This window comes from Globicephala melas, chromosome 17 (assembly GCF_963455315.2).
Source record: "Globicephala melas chromosome 17, mGloMel1.2, whole genome shotgun sequence".
Classification (NCBI taxonomy): Eukaryota; Metazoa; Chordata; class Mammalia; order Artiodactyla; family Delphinidae; genus Globicephala; species Globicephala melas.
The window spans coordinates 64,768,090-64,786,124 of NC_083330.1; positions in this window are offsets into that span (position 1 = coordinate 64,768,090).

Genomic DNA, 18,035 nt, shown 5'->3' on the forward strand with positions numbered 1-18,035 from the left:
CATCAGACCTACCTTCCCTCCTGGAAGCCCTAGGGGAGGATCTGGTTTTTTGCCTTTTCCAGTTTCTAGAGGCTGCCTGCATTCCTTGGCTTGTGGCCCCTTCCTCCATCTTCAAAGCCAGCAAGTTTATATACCTCTGTGCCTTTCTTTTGTAGTCATACCTCTCTCTGACTATAGCCAGAAATGTTCTGGCTTTTATGGACCCAAGTGAGTACATTGGACCCACCCAGATAATCCAGGATAATCTCCCTACCTCAAGGTCCTTAACTATCGCATCTGCAAAGACCCTACTGCCGTGTAAAGTAACATATGCACAGGTTCTAGGGATTCGTACATGGAGTTTTTTAGCAGAGGGAAGCATTATTCTGTCTACTACATCGAATATCACCCCAGCATTTAAATTCAGCCCAACATGAAATCCACTTCAGCAGAGCTTTGGAAGTCGGTGGGATGATTATGGTATATGAAGTAAGGAGGCTCCACTGACGCTTTTCTCTCTGGAACAAGATGTTTCCATTTGTTGTTCAGCCTCTCAAGCAACAATTGACTCAGGAAAAAGAGGAAGGATTGTTCAGTCCTTCCCTGACTCATTAAATCCTCTCAAGCACAATGGATGAGGTGTGTCGGGAGCTGGTTATGAAAAGACCCTGCCACTTCCTCTCACATCTGCCTCCGGAGTTTCCAAATAAGCCTCTTAAATTCAGCTTTCCTTTAACACAGCAGTAGTTCCTTCCAATTCAGGAGAAAACCTGTGTCTCTCCTCTCCCTAGTTTATAAAGGGCAATCTGAGAAAAGAGGACTCTCTATTTTTCACTGAATTGTTGTACTAGTGGAAAGAAAAATGGGCTTTGGAGACTGAGATAAAAGCACTGAAACTTGGGTGTAGACACTAGCTGTGTGACCTCGAGCAAGTTACTCAACAACTGTGAAGCCTGTCTTTCTGATCTGTAAAATGAAGCTAATACCCATCTTATTAGGATTGTCTGTGTTTGGGCATTTGTGGTTGTGGGTAGTGGACCTCTACTGGGGATAGAGGTAGAGGATTATAAAATGTCTAATATACTGTCTTCTATGTCATAGTATCCAAATTAATGAGAGATTATTATTTAAGTAACAAATAACTAATGTTTGCTGTGTGCTGTTATAGTTTACAAAGTAATACATGTATCTTCTCACTGATTTTCTCAACAGCCTCACATTGTAGACAGGAAACAGCTGCAGGGACTTTCAAGCTCGCCCAGCTCATTTGTAACAGATCTAAGATCCAAGCCCAGACTCCTCCCTCCTGCCGCACGCCCCGCCCCTGCCCTCCTGCTCTCTCCTTTATAAGCGGCTGCCTAATGATTGATTTAAAGCGGGTGGGGCCGCCTCCAGTCAGAAAATTCCTCAGAGATTTTTTAAGGGCCATCCATGTCCTAGGGGTTCATCCAGGTCCCCTAAAACCTTTCAAGTATCTTACACACAACAGTGTGGATGCATGTTTGAGCCTCTCTTTTTAATTGAACCACTGCGTTTGATGGTTAGAGAATGTAGCTGGCATCTCTCATCCATGCTGTCCCCAGATCTTTTCAATTTTCTTTTCTCATTTTGCCACTTCTTACAGTAGAAATTCCCCCACCCTAATGCAGAAAACAACTTCTGGAGTGCAAACATTTAACTGAGCTCTTTATAAACCAGGCATAGAACTCATAGAACTTAGATTTGGAAATTATGTGAAGAAACAGGCAGGGTGGAGGCACTCAACCATCCCAGAAACTGCTAGCTACTTACCAAATATCTATTTTCTCTTTCCTGCTTGGTAACAGAAGGTAAACATTAATACTTTACCAGAGATGTGATTTGCAAATATTTTCTCTCTGTGGCTTGCTTTTTTACTCTGTTGATAGTGTCTTTTGACACACAAATTTTTAAAATTTTGATGAAGTCCAATTTGTCTATCATTTCTTTTTTTGCCTGTGCCTTTGATGTTATATCCAAGAAATCATTATCAATGTCATGAAACTTTTATCTTACATTTTCTTCTAAGAGTTTTATAGTTTTAGTTCTTATGTTTAGGACTCTGAAACATTCTGAATTAATTTTTGTATATGATGTTAGGTAAGGGTCCAACTTCATGCTTTTGCATGTAGTCAGTTTTCCCAGCACCATTTGTTGAAAACCTCACCGTTTTTTTTTTTTTGAGGTATGCGGCCCTCTCACTGTTGTGGCCTCTCCCGTTGCGGAGCACAGGCTCCGGACGCGCAGGCTCAGCGGCCATGGCTCACAGGCACAACCGCTCCGTGGCATGTGGGATCTTCCCGGACCGGGGCACGAACCCGTGTCCCCTGCATCGGCAGGCGGACTCTCAACCACTGCGCCACCAGGGAAGCCCCAGCAAATTAATTTTCACAAAGCCTGTGTTTTCAGCTGAAACCACTACCATTTCCCTGGGCCACCACAGCTCCTACAATAGCTGAGTCTCCTCTGTGCCAGAGCTGCGCTGTGGCTGGGCTCAGAGGGGACAGTGCCCCTCTCCCCGCTCACTGTCAACCCCAAGAGGACTGCATGGTCCCTGACCCCTACACAGATCTCAGCTGAGCAGCTCTCTCCCATTCCCACTCTCTCTGGAGGATTCGGCCATCAGCAACAGCTAATACTGAGTAGGCCACACACTTTGCTAGGGGGTATTAATACAGTATATAATTTAATCTTCTTAACCCTGTGAGGAAGGCATTTTCCCCAGTTTACAGGTAAGAGGCTTAGTAACTGGCCAACGTTACTCAGCTTGGCCAGAATTTGAATCCTGAGCTGCTAGGCTTTAATACTGATGCTTTCTCATCTGTATCACCCTCTTCCCCGCAAGGCTGACCTTACGGTCCCTCCCACAGGGCTGTGTTGTAAACATGGAGACGTGAGTGTGAAACTGCTTTCTGCTTTGTAGGAAGGCAAAGAAAATGTCAGCTGTTATTTGATCTCATGTGCTGGCTCCACATCTGGCCTCCTTTGGGACCCACCTCTCAACCCACAACATCCCCCGTGGGAGGAAAGAGCTGGCAGACCTACCGCTCTGTCCCTCGACAGCTCCCCTCTCTGGGCCTGGAGAGGGCTGCCTTGGAGAAGCTGGAGAAGCAGCTTCCTTGCTGTCTGCTCTGAGGACAGGCAGGCTGAGAAGCCTGCCAGAGACTGGGTTTGCTGGCTTCTCTGGTGCCAGGGGCTGTTGGCTTTGGTGGTCCAGGACACTTGCTGCGTGCTGTGTGGGCAGAAACCTGGAGGTGTGGGGTGGGAGAAAAAAATGATTCATCGAAATCTGGGTAGAGACCAAAACCAAAGTCACGAAGACCATCCATCTGGACCTGAGTCTGCAGGAATCCTAGACAGGGAAGGAGACAAGAGGATGGATTACAGGGAGACCAGAAAGAGGAAGAAGGGCCAAAGTGTAGGTTGGGAGCCAGAACCTAGAGAAACTCCTACTCAGAAAGTGTCAGAGTCGAGCCTCTTTGGGGACAGTGGGAACCTTGTGTACAGGCAGAAGGAGCTGTCAAGACACTGAGCCTCCCCATGTGGCAGGTTCAATCCCTCCTTGCCTTTTGTCCCACACTCCTGAGGGAAGGGACCACTGGACAGGTCAGTTTTGTTTGTTTTTTATAGACGTTATTTTTTAGAGCAGTTTAAGGCTCTCAGTACAACTGAGCGGAAAGCACAGAGAGTTCCCACATACCCTCTGCTCCACATGTGTACAGCCTTCCCCACTTCAACATCCCACACCGCATGTATTACAACCGAAGAGCTCATCTTGACACATCATGACTACTCAAAGTCCATGGTGTACATTGGGGTTCATTCTTCGGGCTGAACATCCTATGGGTTTGGACAAATATATAATGACACACATCCATCATTATAGTATCATCCAGAATAGTTTCACGGCCCTAAAAATCCTCTGTGCGTCTCCTATTCATCCCTAACTCCCTCCTAACCTCTGGGAACCACTGTTCTTTTTTTTTTTTCTTTTTTTCTTTTTTTCTTTTGCGGTACGTGGGCCTCTCACTGTTGTGGCCTCTCCCGTTGCAGGGCACAGGCTCCGGACGCTCAGGCTCAGCGGCCATGGCTCACGGGCCCAGCTGCTCTGCAGCATGTGGGATCTTCCCGGACCGGGGCACGAACCCGTGTCCCCTGCATCGGCAGGCGGACTCTCAACCACTGCGCCACCAGGGAAGCCCACCACTGCTCTTTTTCATGTCTCCAGAGTTTTGCCTTTTCCAGAACGTCATACAGCAGGAATCATACAGTATGTAGCCTTTTCAGATTGACTTCCTCCACTAAGTAACATGAATTTAAGTTTCCTCTGTCTTTTCATGGCTTGATAGCTCACTTCTTTTCAGCAGTGAATAATATTCCATTATCTGGATGTACCCCAGTCTATTTATCCACTCACCTACTGAGGGACATCTTGGTTGCTTCCAAGTTTGGGCAATTACAAATAAAGCTGGTATAAACTTCTGTGTGTGGGGTTTTGCATGGACATGAGTTTTCAGCTTCGGGGGATAAATACCAAGGAGCACGACTGCTGAATCATATAGTAAGAGTATGTTTAGTTTTGTAAGAAGCTGCCAATGTTGCATCAATTTTGATGAGAAGAGTTGTTCAAACATGAGAGAGCTCCTGAGAAATGGTATTTGGTGTCTAAGGAGTGGGGTAAGAGGGGAATGGGGGGGCCAACAGTGCCAAAGAAGGGCAAGTAGGTGAAGAGAGTAAAGACTGACACACCTGTCTCACAATTGCCGAGGCTGGGTGTAGTTAGACACCTCATCTTTGAACTTGACTCAGCCTTCACTGAACTAGAGCTGCCAACTCCAGCCACACCCTGCCTGCCCTTAGAAAATTCACCAGCTGGCTGTAGAAGCCACAAGTCATTAACTCAATGTATTCATTTTCCAACTGGCTTCTCCTGCGAAGAAAAATCTTTCTCATATTTCCCATTTTCCATTGTACAAAGCACTCAGTTCGTGCTCAGAAATACTAGCTGTAGGTAATAATACAACGAGCCAACTTATTCTGAAGCCCAGCCTAGCATCCACACCCCAAACCTGAGTCTTCTCATTACTCTCGAGGGGTGTGTCCATCAGGGCACACCGTTGTGCTGGAGATTGGGACCACACGTTACTCATTCCCCTTCCCTCTGGGCTGTAGCCAGTTGACAATAGACACAGGAGCCAAATAGGGACAAGAGAATCAGTTTCATCAATAACGGCGAGGTCCCCATAACTTGCTTACAGTCGTGGTTTTCCAGTAAATCATCCCCCTGCCCTGCTCTGCATGGAAGGTAGATGGGCCAGTATGGTAGGATGAACTTATTAACCAATCTACCTCTTGCTTTTTTGCTTTAGGTGCTGCTAAGGAAGCCAGAGAATGGTGAGATCATGAGGCTCTCTGTGCCTGGGCGCAGATCCAACAAGAGGCAAGAGCGCTGCCATGAATGAGCACCCTGACCTTGCCCAGCAGAGCAGTGTGGCTGCCGAATGCCCAGCCTCTCACCAGCCCTCCAGTGGAGGAGTCCATGCTCTTCCTGTCTGCTAATGGGGTGGGAGGAGGAGACAGAGAGAAACCCACCATCCCAGTTTGCCTGGGCTGAAGCATTCCTGAGATGTGGGGCTTTAAAGACTAACACCAGAAAGTCCTTGATGAATCAGAACACAAGTTGGTCACCTTACACTTTCCTCAAGCCTTAGCAAATATGTTCTCTCTAAAGAGGGAACTACAATGTGGAGAGAAGGAAAGATGGGTTTCTTCCTACAGTGACTCCAGGGCTCCCCCAGGCTGATGAGAACTGGGGCTGTTAGTGGATGGGATGTGGGTGAGAGGATAAAATTTGGGAGGTAGATACAACGCCACCTTAACAGTGTTACCGAACAAGGTTCGTTTGCCCAGACGTGCAGCAAGCCAAACGCTGAGACACCAAGGTTTGCAGCAGAGAAAAGGATTTATTCCCGAGGCAACTAAGCCAGGAGATGGGAGAACTAGTCTCAGATCCACCTCCCGGAAGGTGAGGGGCTTGGGACGTTTATGGGTAAATCTGAGGCATGGGGAGCAAGGGGAACAGTGATTGGAGACAAGGAAAAGGTGAGGTAATCGCCATTCCGTGCAGGTGTAGCTAAGTTACATGCTTTTTCATGGGACTCGTGTTCAGCAAATGGGTGCATTAGCATGTTCTGAGGGTAGAGTTTTTGGTCCTCTGAGGTCAAAAGGTCACCAAGTGGACACTCATGCATGCCCCGTTGGAGCGTCAGTGGTCCTAACCAATCTTACCAGCTCAAGCTCCAACTGACTACAAGTTCCTGAAAAGCAACTAGGGCAAACATCTTGTGGTTCAGGCTACGTGACACTTGGAGGGCACGCGGTTTTTTGCAGCAATAGTAAAAGCGCACTTGATCGGTGATGGCAGGTTACAAGCTTAATGGATCTAACTAATGGTTACCCTCAATTTCAAAAGTACTCCTCTCAGAACTATTACATTTAGAATGGATAAACAACAAGATCCTACTGTATAGCACAACGAACTATATCCAGTCTGGGATAAACCATAATAGAAAGGAATATTAAAAAAAGAATGCATTTATGTGTACAACTGAATCACTTAGCTGTACAGCAGAGATTGGCACAACATTGTAAATCAACTATACTTCAGTAAAATAAAATAAAATAAATACCTAAAAATAGAATTACAAAAAAAAAAAATGCTCTCCATGGTGGGACTACTGGTGATCTTTAAGTTCTTTAATGCTTTTCTACTTTTTTCCCCAACTTTCTAAAATAAACATCTGTAACATGGTAATCAGAAAAAAAAACCCACTAAATTATAGTTAAACAAAAAGAATAAGAAAAGATCAGTAATTTATATAATAAAACCCATTTTTAAAATGAGATCATTTTCTCTTGTACACTAGATGGTGTGTATACTCTGGAAGCATTTATCAATTGATGCGGAAAGATGAGTAAGGAAAATGAAAAACATGTTCCAAGTTTACCCTGGATGACCTTTGGATTATGGTAGTATTGCAAATTTTAAGAAGTATCTGTTCCACAACTCTCCCCTTCTCAATTGTAATCAACTTAAGTACTTATCTGGATTCTCTCATAACACAGACTATATCGTCCTATTCCTTCCCTACCCTATTCCCAAATATCTTCGCTGACTTGAAAGTGTGATTTAAGGTTATGCTCTCCATTTCAGTAGCATTTGCTACCTTTTGAGCAAGCATGGTTGAAGATACAATTTGCTCTATTACCTAACTGACGGGAGACTCTACAGAGATGGATTTTTGGTCTTGATTCAGCTGCTTTCTGAATATATGTCCTTAAATGTCCCCAAGACTCAGGCTCTTCAACCAGAGTGGAGCTGGGAGGCGCTTTTCCCCCAAGCTTCAGAGTGCCCCCGGGGACCTCGATCACAAACAGTGAGTGTGTGAGTGCTCTGTATACTGTAGGATACTGTCTACATATTTGCAACTCGGGATCAAGGGACTGACTTTTTGCCATAGGTGTCAGGATACATAGAAACCAATCCAACTAGAAATTCATTCATTCATCCATCCATTCTTGTATCCGAAAGGCATTTCCTGGTCAGCACCGTCATCCCTGTGCTCAGAGCTGGAGACCCAAAGATGAATAAGGTAGATTCTAACCTGAGGCTGAGTCTGAGAGGTATCAGTGATTCTGTAGGCTCCCAGACCACCTTCTACCCAGCCCTCTTAGTTCTGGGCTCTGGGACAATAATGGGACCATGATAAGACAAGTCTGCTAGGAATGAATAGCAAAACTTTCAGCTACTTCTCTACTGGTGACTGATAGAAACTTGCATTTTTCTTTCCTTTTACCCAAAGGGAAAAATAAACACTTTACAACTGACAAAAGTCCTTCAGTCAGGAAACTGGACTCAGACCTAGAGAAAACAGTCAACACTCGAGTTAGCAGGAAGAAAAGATCTTCCTTAAAGAGCTTCTGTGGGGCAACCGCTGAAGAGACTAAAAATAAACCCTTTGAAAAACAGAGCAGGTGGGTCTCATTCCCTTCATATAAGTTTATGGCAAATTCCATTTCAAGCTTTGTCTTGGAGCAAAGAAATAATTAAACACATATAGGCAGACACACTCAGATAGAGGAACCTCCACTCCTTGAGGACTGAGGCTGAGGGAAGATAAGGATGATTCACATTCCCATGGACCAGATCTGCTTCACAAGAAGGCACCACCCCATCGAATGAGGTAGCTGCTGGAAGCCACCCAGCTCTCCCAATACCACATCTTAGCTCAGCCCCTCGTGCCCCACACACACCTGCCTTATGGGTATCTGAAACTCAGCCCCATTGTAATTTCATTCTTTTAGGTTAAGACATTGCCCCTGGTATATAACCCACTCCGGGTGTTGGCAAAAGTGGGAAAGATTAGGTGAGTCAAATTCCAAACATTTGCAGGAAGGAAGGAGTTAAGAGTGAATCGTTCAAAAAGGAGAAGCCCTCCTAGGTTGTCTACCAAGAGAATGCTCAAACCTGGTGGTTCTCAAACGTCAGTGCGCCCGAGAATCACCTGGAAGGCTTGTGGAACTAGAACGCTCCTTCACGCTCGCTTACAGTTGGCTAGATAAGGAATTTCAGCTTCCAAAGTACGTATCCTCTAATTGCTTTCTTTTTATTTTCTAATATACACTGAATTCCTTGAAACTGCCTATCAAGTATATCAACAGATTTCTTCAATAAAGAGCTTGTTTTTATGTTAGATAGCCAATGTATTTTGGAAATCTTCCCAAGAATGTTCTGAAGTCATGTACCTTAACACCCTATGATTTATTATCCTTGTTGCACAATTATCTGATGGAAGGAAGAGCCTGTTAGTTTTTGTATTTGTATAAAATAAGCCATAACATCATTTTATCATTGAAAACAAACCAAAGGTACATATGCTCAACCCTTGGAGGCTGATCCTCCAGCGTCTCCTGGTATCTGATGTGGCTGAGATTCCTTTACCTTATTTTAATATGCTATTACATAATTTTACTTTTTTTTTCAATTTTACCTTCTTACATTTTTTAAAAAGAATTATTTATTTTAAAAACTGGGACTTCCCTGGTGGCGCAGTGGTTGAGAATCTGCCTGCCAATGCAGGGGACACGGGTTCGACCCTGGTCTGGGAAGATCCCACATGCCGCGGAACAACTAGACCCGTGGCCACAACTACTGAGCCTCTGCTCTAGAACCCGCGGGCCACAACTGCTGAGCCTGCATGTCTGGAGCCTGTGCTCCGCAACGAGAGGCCGCGACAGTGAGAGGCCCGCGCCCCGTGATGAAGAGTGGCCCCCGCTCGCCACAACTAGAGAAAGCCCTCGCACAGAAATGAAGACCCAACACACCCAAAAATAAATAAATAAATTTATAAATAAATAAAAATAAAATAAAAACTGAAGTATAGTTGATTTACAATGTTGTGTTATTTTCTGGTGTACAGCAAAGTGATTCAGTTATACATATAATTTTACTTTTTAATTTTAATGTTCATTAATTATATGTGAATATTTTAAAATATTTTTATTATTTCTATGTGTTTTTGAAATGAGGGCATCTCCCCCATGCTCAATCTATCATCTTGAGTGAGAAGTATGACCATGTGCTCTCAACCCTTTTCAGTTCCCAGCAGACTCAGGAAGTCCATCTCAGGACATCCCCAAAAGCCCAGAGATCAATTTGCAAAACTCCCTTGGCTGTCTTTTAGAGAAATCTCAGAGTTACCATTTCTGTTACTGTTCTTTATTCAGGAAGCATGGTGTGTCCATGGTTTGTCTAAATGCTTCTTTATTCCCTTGGTTCAATTAAATATAGAGAGATGAAAAGGAGGGGAAATGAAGACATTTGTTCAGGCTCTGATCTGAGGTGGATAAGAGCATATATTGCTATTTCCCACTTTTCAACCCCACACTGTAGCATATTTACCCCAGGAAAATCAAACCCATATTAGCTTAAAAACTGTTCTGTACGCTCCATGGGAGCAGGTTGTCAATGTCATTCATGGCTGTATCCCTTGTACTTAGCAAGGGGCCTAATGCATAGGGCTATGTATAATCTGTCTACCAACTGAATGGGCACCCCTAAGGAGTAAGCAAGATGTACTTGATTAAATCTATTTCCCATTTGAAGAAACTGAGAGTCAGAGTCACAGCCAGGCACCACAGGTAGGACTAGAAGCCTGAATTTCTAACATTGACCCAATTCAACCCATTCTAGGAGAAACAATACATACAATGTTGTTGATGATTTAGTGGCTAAATTGTCTTATTCATCTACATGTTCATATGAATACATAAAAGATAGTCAATAAGTTGCTTGTTCGATTATAATAATGAAATGAATTAGTATGATTACATTAATTATCCATTTGCTTCGTGATATTTTTGCGCTCATGGAACATCTTAGAATTGAGTAACAGCATTAAGAACCCTCTCTCCAGAAAAATGCACATCTGTACAAATGCACTCAAACACATAAAATTGTGCATCAATTTTATAAGGTACCCAGAGCTTCTAAAGCTGAGTTAAACCTTAAAAAATCTCTTTCAAAATCTTGAAATTTTAGGGGCTAGAAAGGGCTTTAAAGACGATTGATTTCAATGTCCTTACTCCTATAAATATAAAACTGAAGATTAGAGATAGGAAGTCACTGGTAGATTGATTTTAGAGTGTGCACACTCAGTAGCCGTGGGAAACCTACTGGGAACGTGTAGCAGAGAGCCCTCCTTTGGGAGTCCTCCTCAGTTAGCTGGGGAAAGAGACACTCCACCTCCCTGGGATACCAGTCTTGTGGACAACTGTTCTCCTCCCTACTCTCACCAGCCCGAGCTTCCTATTGGCAGAAATGATCTGCCCAAAGCTTCAGAGATGTTTAGGAGAAGCCCAGAGACTAGAATTCAGGTCTCCTAACTTCCAAACCATTGCTTTTTCCATGACAAATTTTGTCTCTTTTTTGTTTTGTTTTGCTTTATTTTTCTCTTCTTTTTTTCTAAAACGGAGGTATATTACTTTCAGGTACACAACATAATGATTTGATATTTGTATATATTGCAAAATGATCACCACAGTAAGCCTAGTTAACACCCATCACGTCACACAGGTACAGGATATTTTTTTCTTGTGACGAGAACTTTTAAGATTTCCTCTCTTAGCATCCTCAAAGTCTCTTCAAAGCTTTTCCTCCGCCCTCCCAGCCAGCCACCCTCCTCCCATTCTGCTTCTGGGCTCCATTTTCACTGACTGCTTTCTTATATAATACACCCACCCCCCCCCATTTTTTAATTAAAAAGGAACAAAAATTTCAGTCCCTAAGGTGATAAATATTTAGATTAGGATGATTGAAACCAAAAATTACTTAATTACTTGTACATTTCCATTGTAAGTCTCCTTAAATCAAACTCTTATAAATCAGTCAATAATGACACGTAACTCCTACCAACTCTGAGAAAACAACATAAATATCACAAGCTGATGAGATAACAGGTGACATTTTAAATTATGTCCTGAAAATGTCACTAGCAGTTTGGGCAAATCTTTATTATGCTAAAATAAATTAAAATTAAAACTAATAATATTTGTGGAGAGATATGGGTACAGAACAGAATTAAGATTTGCTATTCCTAACACACTGTGATTACATCAAATGGACACTTCCAGATAATAAAATTTTTTAACTGCTTCAGAAACTTAATTACATAATGACTGATGAAGCAGTTTCATTCCACAGAAAGGAAAAAAATATTAAACAATTCCTTTTCAAGGTGAACCCCTGTAAGGCCCCCCAAAACACATGAAGGACAGATATTTCTGAGTGTTTGGCCAGTAGTGGAACCCAGATTTCAGGGCAGGGCAATGACTTACCCAAATTATACAGCAGTAAATTACACAGCCTAGACTTCCAGATAAGGCCTTGACATTTCTAAGTGGGTTTCTCTATAAATATTAATAGTGAGTTTTGCTATCATCAATGACTAGGACCAACTATCCCACTGACTACCACAAGAAAACCTACACAAAATAATGCCTATTTGAATGCATCAGAAAGCTACCAAGGCAAAGAGAATTTACAGGACCAAGGTCTGGCACACACAGCCAGGGGAAGTGACACCAGAAAATGGAGTTCCTTTTCTATTCAGTTCAACTGTTGATTCCAAAACCAAAGCTAAGCTTGAGAGTAGAGCTTTTTGGGATTCTCATAGGAATAGAGGGAAATAAAATGGGTTCACCATCCTCCACAGAGGAGGGGCCTTGAAAAATATGCAAGGCTTTTAGTTGGACAACAGGAAGACCACTTAGGAATAACAGTAAATGGGAAATGGAATATGCCTTCCAAGGACCGAGGCTTCCAATAATTTCAATCCCTGATTTGACAAGGTGATCTGCCCTTAGTTTAACTTAGTTTAGGAAAGTACCAAAAGAAGAAGAAGAACAACAACAAAAAATGTGGCAAAGAGAAAACAAATAGCAATAAGTCAGACTTAAGTCCAGCCATATAAATAATTAAATTAAAATGGACTGAACATTCCAATTAAAAGGCAAGTATTGTCAAACTGGATTAAAAAAGCAAGATCTGAAAAAAAAAAAAAAGCAAGATCCAACAGTATGCTGTCTATAAGAGATGTATTTTAAATACAGAGGCATAGATAACTTGGAAGCAAAAGGATAGAAAAAGATATACCATGAAAAAACTAAGCATAAGAGAGCTGGTATGTTTATACTGATAACAAAGTAGATATCAAGAGAAAGAATTATTGCCAGAGACAAAAGGGGACGCTTCTAAATAATGAAAGTATCAATTCATTAACACATAACAATCCCAAATGAGTATGTACCTAATCACAAAGGCTTAAAATACTTGAAGCAAAAACTGATCACAACTAAAAGAAAAAAGAGACAAATACACAACCATAGTTGGATATTTTAACACAATTTTAATGTTTTTTTAACTCTCACTATTTGATAGAATTATCAACTACCATCATCACTATACGCTATACATTATACAACTCAATGACAACAAAAAAACCTGTAGGTGAATCTACAACTATCTCAAAATAAATTTTAATTTTTAAAAATCTGATTAAAAATGGGCCTAAATAGACATTTTCCAACGAAGACATCCAAAGGGCCAACAGGTACATGAAAAGATACTTGACATTACTAGTCATCAGCAAGATGCAAATCAAAGCTCATTGATATCATCTCATTGATAAATGTCTTTTATCAGGAAGACAAGAGACTACAAGTGTTAGCAAAAATGTAGAGAAAAGGGAACACTAATTCACCGTTGGTGGGAATGAACATAGGTTCAGCCATTATGGAAAACAGTATGGAATTTCCTCAAAAAATTAACAATAGAACTACCATATGATCCAGCAATCTCACTTCTAGTATATATCCCAAAGAAGTGAAAACAGGATATTGGAAAGATATCTGCACTATTATATGCAATATAATATTATATTAATGCAATTATATATCATAGCCAAGATAGGAAAGCAACCTAAGTGTCTGTCAACAGATGAATGGATAAAGAAAGTGTGATGTACATACACAATGGGATATTTTGCAACCACAAAAAAGAAAGAAATCCTACCATTTGAGACGACATGGATGGACCTTGAGGGCATTATGCTGAGTGAGATAAGTCAGACAGAGAAAGACAAATACTGTATGATATTACTTAAAAGTGAAACACTGAAAAACTGAACTTGTAAAAAGAGAGTAGGCTGAGGGGTGAGAACTGGGGAGATGCTGCTTAAGGCAACGATTGGATAAATAAGTCCTGGAGATCTAATCCACAACATAGTTATTATAGTTAACAATAATGTATTATAAACTTCGAAGTTGCTAAGAGACTAGATCTTAATGGTTCACACCAAAAAAAGAAATAATTATTATGTGATGTGATAGAAGTGTTAGCTAATGCTACAGTGGTAATCATATTGCAGTATAGAAAGTGGATCAAATCAAACCTTCAACTTCCATAATGTTATATGGCCATCATATCTCAGTAAGTAAAAGGAGAAGAGTTTGAAACAGAATTATCTACTTTCTTAATGATCTAAATTATCTTAAAAAGTTAGAAAAAGATAAGCAATTAAACCCCATTTGCAAGGAAGGAAAATAACAAAGAAAAGATCAGAAATCAATGAAATAGTTAACAACAATGGAAAACAAGAGAAATGTTAACAAAGCCCCAAATATCAATAATAAAGAAAAACACAGAGATGTATAGCACAGGGGACTATACTCAATATTTTGTAATAACCTATAAGGGAAAAGAATCTGAAAAAGAATATATATAAGTGTGTATATATATATGTATATACATATATAACTGAATCACTGTGTTGTACACCTGAAACTGACACGATATTGTAAATCAACTATACATCAATTTAAAAAAAAAGCTGAAAGAACAAAATTGTTAATATTAGGAATTAAAGAGGGGATATAACCTACAGACACTAGGAGGATAATAAGGCAATGTTATAAACAACTTTATGCCAATAACTTCAGCACCTGGACCAATTCTTTGGAAAACACAATTTACCAAAACTAACAAGAGAAAAACGAATGGCTCAAATACTGCTATGTCTATTAACGAAATTGAATTCATAGTACAGAATGTCCCCACAATGCCAGATGGTGTCACTGGTAAAGTCCATCAAATATTTAAGGAAGGAACAACAGCAGCGTGTGTCAGAGGTTGAGGGAACTCAACAGCACGTCACTGGCCTTCACTGTGGTTGCTTGCAGGCACCCTCCAAAAAAATCACAAAAGCTCAGAGAACTTCCAGGTTGGTGAACACATCCACATACCGGAAAGGTGGCAGACCTCTACTCAACAGGGATAGCAGCTTCTTTAATAAGCTGATAAACAAGTGTTTCCCTGAGTTCTGTGAGCCACCGTAGCAAATTAATTGAATCTGAGGAGGGGGTTGTGGGAACCTTTGATTTGTATCCAAGTCGAACAGAAGTCGCAAGTAACTCGGGGACCTACTACTTGAGATTGGCATCTGAGGTCAGGTGGGAGCAGTCTTGTGGGACTCAGCCCTCAACCTGTGGGATTTGACACTTTCTCCGGGTAAACAGTATCCAAACTGAATTAAATTATAGGACACTCAGCTGGTGTCATGGAGAATTGCTTGATGTGGGGAAAAAACTTCACACATTTGGTGACCGGAAGCATTAGAAGTGAGGTGTTCTGTTTGAGCGGTAAAGAAAAATTCGCAGGAGGAAAAGCTGTAGGTTTCCCCCTATACAAGTGGTTATTATTGTTAGTACGGCTGAGCCCCACTCGTCATCCCTATGAGATCCATCCATCCATCCATCCAGAGATAGTCATCAATGGGAAGTTGTGTAAAATAGATTCTAGAGACACCCTGCAGTTCTGGAATTTGATCGGTTCCTGAAGTCTTTCTTCCTAAATTGTGTAAATCAAATGAAATTCAAAATGTACTTGGTGCCCTTGCTATTTGTAAATAGATAAAGAAAACCCACAGTGAATTATTTTACAGAGCAAAGACTCGACTCTTCAAATATCTGATTTATAAGTTCAGGTTTTCACACAGAACAATAGACCCTCAAGATGGAAAGGGAGCCAGGGCTCTACGCTCTCCTGGGAGGCTGTGGATGCGGAGGAAAAAATACACCCATGTGTGGTTCACTCAGATTAGAATGAAACAAAATACCCCTAGCTGAAAAAAAAATCACTTCTACCTTTTCAATAGTGAACTATTATATGCATATCTAATATTATATCACAATGTCCTTTTTACATTTTTGATGGTGGCAAGGCATTCCACTGTGTGTATGTACCATAATTTAAATGATCCTATATTGGTGGATTTTTCTATCATTTATAATAGAAAATTGTAAATATAATTTTATATTAATATAATCACTGTTATAAATACTATGGTCAACATCTTTACATATATAAATTTGTTCACGTGGCTGAATACTTCCGTAAGATAGATCATTCAGAATTAGTGAGTCAAAACATACCATGAACTACCTTTAAGGTTTTGGCTTTAATTGCAAAATCGCTTTCCAGTAAGCCAGTAGCACGGTACCTCCCACAGTGTATAAGACTCTGTTTCTCTAGCCTTCTAATGCTAGATATTATTCTTTTAATCTTTGCCAATCTGATGAGCCAAAGAAGAAAATTTATCTGATTTTTCGGGGAGCTTTTGACTACCAAACAAGGGGCACTCACCAGTCATCTTGATGAGTGCCTACTGTATAGCACAGGGGAAAAAAAAGAGAAGGTACAGTCTGTTTGCAGGACATATATTAAGTTAACCTTAAAAATGCATTCCAGGCTTCCCTGGTGGTGCAGTGGTTGGGAGTCCGCCTGCCGATGCAGGGGCCACGGGTTCGTGCCCCGGTCCGGGAAGATCCCACATGCCACGGAGCGGCTGGGCCTGTGAGCCATGGCCGCTGGGCCTGCGCGTCCGGAGCCTGTGCTCCGCAACGGGAGAGGCCACAACAGTGAGAGGCCCGCGTACCGCAAAAAAAAAAAAAAAAAAAGCATTCCAATATACACTAGGTGCAGACAAATACTGTTTGATTCCATTTATATGAGGTACGTACAATAGTCAAAATCATGGAGTCAGAAAGTACACTGGTAGGTGCCGGGGGCTGGGGGGAGCGGGGTGGGGGGAGGGGGAATGGGGAGTTAGTGTTTAAAGGGGACAGAGTTTCAGTTTAGGAAGGTGAAAAATTTGGGAGGTGGATGATGGTGAGAGTTGCACAACAATGTGAATGTGCTTACTGCCACTGAAGTGTACAGTTAAACATGGTCAAAATAGTATGTTTTATATTATGTGACTTTTACCGCAATAAAAAAACATTAAAAAAAAAAAGGAGGGAGACAGGACGGCTTCTTGTTGAATGCGTGGCTATCACAGAGCACAGGAAATTTCCTGCCTATTTTACTCAAACCCAGGCTTGCAAGGCCCCTGAGCACCTGGAATGACAGACAACAGCCCCACTCCTTCTCCCCAGCTGATTAACTGACCTCATATGTCAGCGCAGTAACTTCCCCTCCTGGCCTGCTTCAGCGATAGCCCATTACGCAAGCAGCACGGGAGCCCACATTTGAACCGTCTGCCCAATCCCAGCTCCTGGTGAGACATAACAACTTGTCTTCAGTTGGTTATTTTCAACCCCGGCTGCACATCAGGGTGCACATCTAGGGTGTTTTTTAATCTTTAATTTAAATCTTATTTTCTTTTATGTGTTGGTAATGTATGACTCACAAGCAAAAAATATGCAAAGGGACATTCAGTTAAAAATCTCCCTCCATGGCCCCCAACCAGTCAATTCTCCTCCCTGGAAGCAAATGATGTCACTAATTTCTCTCGGATCTTTCCAGAGATATGAGTAGATTTTAAGAAGTGCCCTTTCTTGGACCCCATGCCCAGACTTTCTGTATCAGAATTTCCAGGGTGGAGAATCTGAAAAATTGGATTTGTTTTAAAGCCCACAGTATTGTTGAATTATAGTCAGGGGTTAAAACAACTTCTTTAGTATGTCACTCATTCCTTCCTTCCTTCCTTCCTTCATTCAACTTATATTTATTGAGCTTGGGCTTTTCTTTTTCCTTGGCCGTGCCACACGGTATGTGGGATCTTAGTTCCCCAACCAGGGATCAAACCCACGCCCCCTGCAGTGAAAGCGTGGAGTCTTAACCACTGGACTGCCAGGGAAGTCCCTGATCTTGGGCTTTTATGTGCCAGACATTGTGCTTGGTACCTGGGAGACAGCAATGAGCCAATCACTACTCTCACGGAGCTTAGATTGCAGTGTGGGCGGAAAGCAGAAAACCTATAATTATCAGAAAGTGAGAAGTTCCAGGACAAAACTAGAGCAGGATGATGGTAAGTCTTCCAATTGCTTTTGTATCAACTTGAGCCTCCTCCTTCCTCCCCTTCTAGACTTTCGTATCCCCTCCACTGAAAGGCAGGTGGAGGAGAGAGAGAAAACAGGAGGCA